The sequence below is a fragment of the Lolium rigidum genome, chromosome 2 (assembly GCF_022539505.1).
Source record: "Lolium rigidum isolate FL_2022 chromosome 2, APGP_CSIRO_Lrig_0.1, whole genome shotgun sequence".
NCBI lineage: Eukaryota > Viridiplantae > Streptophyta > Magnoliopsida > Poales > Poaceae > Lolium > Lolium rigidum.
In genome coordinates this window covers 266,654,927-266,661,201 of record NC_061509.1, presented here as the reverse complement: position 1 = coordinate 266,661,201, position 6,275 = coordinate 266,654,927, and positions in this window count along the sequence as shown.

Here is a 6,275-nt window from a genome sequence, read left to right as displayed (position 1 = left end):
ACTTTACATTGACAATTATCCATGAGATATACATGTTATAAGTTGAAAGCAACCGCTGAAACTTAATCTTCCTTTGTGTTGCTTCAATACCTTTACTATGAATTTATTGCTTTATGAGTTAACTCTTATGCAAGACTTATTGATGCTTGTCTCGAAAGTACTATTCATGAAAAGTCTTTGCTTTATGATTCAGTTGTTTACTCATGTCATTACCATTGTTTTGATTGCTGCATTCATTACATGTGTTTACAATAGTATGATCAAGGTTATGATGGCATGTCACTCCATAAATTATCTTTGTTATCGTTTACCTGCTCGGGACGAGCAGAAACTAAGCTTGGGGATGCTGATACGTCTCCGACGTATCGATAATTTCTTATGTTCCATGCCACATTATTGATGATATCTACATGTTTTATGCATACTTTATGTCATATTTATGCGTTTTCCGGAACTAACCTATTGACGAGATGCCGAAGGGCCAGTTCTCGTTTTCTGCTGTTTTTGGTTCCGGAAATCCTAGTAAGGAAATATTCTCGGAATCGGACGAAATCAAGGCCCAGCATCCTATTTTTCCACGAAGCTTCCAGAACACCCGAGAGTCGCCAGAGGGGGGCCACTGGGCCCCTAGATGACAGGGCGGCGCGGCCTAGGGGGGGCGCGGCCTAGGGGGGGGGCGCCCCCCTAGTGTGTCACCGCCTCGTCGCCTCCCCGACTCCGCCTCTTCGCCTATATAAAGGTCCCTGACCTAAAACACGATACGAAAAAACCACGGTACGAGAAACCTTCCAGAGCCGCCGCCATCGCGAAGCCAAGATCTGGGGGACAGGAGTCTCTGTTCCGGCACGCCGCCGGGACGGGAAGTGCCTCCGGAAGGCTCCTCCATCGACACCACCGCCATCTTCATCAACGCTGCTGTCTCCCATGAGGAGGGAGTAGTTCTCCATCGAGGCTCGGGGCTGTACCGGTAGCTATGTGGTTCATCTCTCTCCTATGTACTTCAATACAATAATCCCATGAGTGATACGTCTCCGACGTATCGATAATTTCTTATGTTCCATGCTACATTATTGATGATATCTACATGTTTTATACACATTATATGCCGTATTTATGCATTTTCCGGCACTAACCTATTAACAAGATGCCGAAGAGCCAGTTTCTGTTTTCTGCTGTTTTTGGTTTCAGAAATCCTACAAAGGAAATATTCTCGGAATTGGACGAAATCAACGCCCAGGGTCCTATTTTTGCACGAAGCTTCCAGAAGACCGAGGGGGAAAGGAAGTGGGGCCACGAGGCGCCGCCACACTAGGGCGGCGCGGCCCAAGCCCTGGCCGCGCCGGCCCGGTGTGTGGGGCCCTCGTGTGGCCCCCCGCGTTGCCCTTCCGCCTACTTAAAGCCTTCGTCGCGAAACCCCCGATACCGAGAGCCACGATACGGAAAACCTTACCGAGACGCCGACGCCGCCAATCCCATCTCGGGGGATTCGGAGATCACCTCCGGCACCCTGCCGGAGAGGGGAATCATCTCCCGGAGGACTCTTCATCGCCATGATCGCCTCCGGAGTGATGAGTGAGTAGTTCACCCCTGGACTATGGGTCCATAGCAGTAGCTAGATGGTTGTCTTCTCCTCATGTGCTTCATTGTCGGATCTTGTGAGCTGCCTAACATGATCAAGATCATCTATCTGTAATACTATATGTTGTGTTTGTCGGGATCCGATGGATAGAGAATACTATGTTATGTTAATTATCAAGTTATTTCTTTGCTGTCACGAATTTCGACCTGCCCCTCTGTAGGTAGCTCAGAAAATTAAGCCAATTTACGTGCGTTATCCTCAGATATGTACGCAACTTTCATTCAATTTGGGCATTTTTATTTGAGCAAGTCTGGTGCCTCAATAAAATCCATCTTTACGGACTGTTCTGTTTTGACAGATTCTCGCCTTTTATTTCGCATTGCCTCTTTTGCTATGTTGGATGAATTTCTTTGATCCATTAATGTACAGTAGCTTTATGCAATGTCCAGAAGTGTTAAGAATGATTGTGTCACCTCTGAACATGTTAAATTTTATTGTCCACTAACCCTCTAATGAGTTGTTTCGAGTTTGGTGTGAAGGAAGTTTTCAAGGATCAAGAGAGGGAAATGATGCAATATGATCAAGGAGAGTGAAAGCTCTAAGCTTGGGGATGCCCCGGTGGTTCACCCCTGCATATTCTAAGAAGACTCAAGCATCTAAGCTTGGGGATGCCCAAGGCATCCCCTTCTTCATCGACAACATTATCAGGTTCCTCCCCTGAAACTATATTTTTATTCCGTCACATCTTATGTGCTTTACTTGGAGCGTCGGTTTGCTTTTGTTTTTATTTTGTTTGAATAAAATGGATCCTAGCATTCATTGTGTGGGAGAGAGACACGCTCCGCTGTTGCATATGGACAAATATGTCCTTAGGCTTTACTCATAGTATTCATGGCGAAGGTTGAATCTTCTTCGTTAAATTGTTGTATGGTTGGAATCGGGAAATGCTACATGTAGTAATTCTAAAACGTCTTGAATAATTTGATACTTGGCAATTGTTGTGCTCATGTTTAAGCTCTTTCATCATATACTTTGCACCCATTAATGAAGAAACACCTAGAGCTTGCTAAATTTGGTTTGCATATTTGGTCTCTCTAAAGTCTAGATAATATCTAGTATTGAGTTTTGAACAACAAGGAAGACGGTGTAGAGTCTTATAATGTTTACAATATGTCTTTTATGTGAGTTTTGCTGCACCGGTTCATCCTTGTGTTTGTTTCAAATAACCTTGCTAGCCTAAAACTTGTATCGAGAGGGAATACTTCTCATGCATCCAAAATCCTTGAGCCAACTACTATGCCATTTGTGTCCACCATATCTACCTACTACATGGTATTTCTCCGCCATTCCAAAGTAAATTGCTTGAGTGCTACCTTTAAAAAATTTCCATTCTTTACCTTTGCAATATATAGCTCATGGGACAAATAGCTTAAAAACTATTGTGGTATTGAATATGTACTTATGCACTTTATCTCTTATTAAGTTGCTTGTTGTGCGATAACCATGTTCCTCGGGGACGCCATCAACTACTCATTGCTGAATATCATGTGAGTTGCTATGCATGTCCGTCTTGTCACGAAGTAAGAGAGATCTACCACCTTAATGGTTGGAGCATGCATATTGTTAGAGAAGAACATTGGGCCGCTAACTAAAGCCATGAATCATGGTGGAAGTTTCAGTTTTGGACATATATCCTCAATCTCATATGAGAATACTAATTGTTGCCACATGCTTATGCATTAAAGAGGAGTCCATTATCTGTTGTCCATGTTGTCCCGGTATGGATGTCTAAGTTGAGAATAATCAAAAGCGAGAAATCCAAAATGCGAGCTTTCTCCTTAGACCTTTGTACGGGCGGCATGGAGGTACCCCATTGTGACACTTGGTTAAAACATGTGTATTGCGATGATCCGGTAGTCCAAGCTAATTAGGACAAGGTGCGGGCACTATTAGTATACTATGCATGAGGCTTGCAACTTGTAAGATATAATTTACATAACTCATATGCTTTATTACTACCGTTGACAAAATTGTTTCATGTTTTCAAAATAAAAGCTCTAGCACAAATATAGCAATCGATGCTTTCCTCTTTGAAGGACCTTTCTTTTACTTTTATGTTGAGTCGAGTTCACCTATTTCTCTCCACCTCAAGAAGCAAACACTTGTGTGAACTGTGCATTGATTCCTACATACTTGCATATTGCACTTGTTATATTACTCTATGTTGACAATTATCCATGAGATATACATGTTACAAGTTGAAAGCAACCACTGAAACTTAATCTTCCTTTGTGTTGCTTCAATACCTTTACTTTGATTTATTGCTTTATGAGTTAACTCTTATGCAAGACTTATTGATGCTTGTCTTTAAGTGCTATTCATGAAAAGTCTTTGCTTTATGATTCATTTGTTTACTCATGTCATTACCATTGTTCTGATCGCTGCATTCATTACATATGCTTACAATAGTATGATCAAGGTTATGATGGCATGTCACTCCGGAAATTATCTTTGTTATCGTTTACACCGCTCGGGACGAGCGAACAAAGCTTAGGGATGCCGATACGTCTCCGACGTATCGATAATTTCTTATGTTCCATGCTACATTATTGATGATATCTACATGTTTTATACACATTATATGTCGTATTTATGCATTTTCCGGCACTAACCTATTAACAAGATGCCGAAGAGCCGGCTTGTTGTTTTCTGCTGTTTTTGGTTTCAGAAATCCTACAAAGGAAATATTCTCGGAATTGGACGAAATCAACGCCCAGGGTCCTATTTTTGCACGAAGCTTCCAGAAGACCGAGGGGGAAAGGAAGTGGGGCCACGAGGCGCCGCCACACTAGGGCGGCGCGGCCCAAGCCCTGGCCGCGCCGGCCTGGTGTGTGGGGCCCTCGTGTGGCCCCCCGTGTTGCCCTTCCGCCTACTTAAAGCCTTCTTCGCGAAACCCCCAGTACCGAGAGCCACGATACGGAAAACCCATCGAGACGCCGCCGCCAATCCCATCTCGGGGATTCGGAGATCACCTCCGGCACCCTGCCGGAGAGGGGAATCATCTCCCGGAGGACTCTTCATCGCCATGATCGCCTCCGGAGTGATGAGTGAGTAGTTCACCCCTGGACTATGGGTCCATAGCAGTAGCTAGATGGTTGTCTTCTCCTCATGTGCTTCATTGTCGGATCTTGTGAGCTGCCTAACATGATCAAGATCATCTATCTGTAATACTATATATTGTGTTTGTCGGGATCCGATGGATAGAGAATACTATGTTATGTTAATTATCAAGTTATTACCTATGTGTTGTTTATGATCTTGCATGCTCTCCGTTATTAGTAGAGGCTCGGCCAAGTTTTTGCTCTTAACTCCAAGAGGGAGTATTTATGCTCGATAGTGGGTTCATGCCTCCATTAAATGCAGGACAGGTGACGTAAAGTTCTAAGGTTGTGGATGTGCTGTTGCCACTAGGGATAAAACATTGATGCTATGTCTAAGGATGTAGTTATTGATTACATTACGCACCAAACTTAATGCAATTGTCCGTTGTTTTGCAACTTAATACTGGAAGGGGTTCGGATGATAACCTCGAAGGTGGACTTTTTAGGCATAGATGCATGCTTGGATAGCGGTCTATGTACTTTGTCGTAATGCCCAATTAAATCTCACTATATTTATCATATCATGTATGTGCATTGTTATGCCCTCTCTATTTGTCAATTGCCCGACTGTAATTTGTTCACCCAACATGCTTTTATCTTATGGGAGAGACACCTCTAGTGAACTGTGGACCCCGGTCCTATTCTTTACATCGCATACAATCTCATTGCAATACTTGTTTTCTTGTTTTCGCAAACAATCATCTTCCACACAATACGGTTAATCCTTTGTTACTGAGCAAGCCGGTGAGATTGACAACCTCACTGTTTCGTTGGGGCAAAGTACTTTGGTTGTGTTGTGCGGGTTCCACGTTGGCGCCGGAATCCCTGGTGTTGCGCCGCATTACATTCCGCCACCATCAACCTTCAACGTGCTTCTTGGCTCCTCCTGGTTCGATAAACCTTGGTTTCTTTCTAAGGGAAAACTTGCTACTGTCTGCATCACACCTTCCTCTTGGGGTTCCCAATGGACGTGTGTCAACTGCACGCATCAAGCTCTTTTTCTGGCGCCGTTGCCGGGGAGATCAAGACACGCTGCAAGGGGAATCTCCACTTCCCAATCTCTTTACTTTGTTTTTGTCTTGCTTTATTTTATTTACTACTTTGTTTGCTGCATTATATCAAATCACAAAAAAAATAGTTGCTAGCTTTACTTTATTTACTGTCTTGCACTCTATATCAAAAACACAAAAAAAATTAGTTACTTGCATTTACTTTACTTGATTCATCATGTTTCCTTTTAATTTTACCACAAAAGACATACCGGTAGGACGTGGGTCCATAGTTGGGAGAAATAATATAGAAGAATTTTTCAATCATGTTAGTACCGTTGAAGATTTTGAAGATAGACACTTGGTAGAACTTGCTCCTAATTATGAAATTTCTAAAACTGCTGAAATCGCTTGTGATAAAACTGCTGAAATTTTTTCCAACATTGGGGATGATGATCCCATTGCTTTATATTATAATGGTTTGGATTTTGATGATTGCCACATCTCTGAAGTTATATGCTCCTGCACAAAATCCTACAAGAGGTG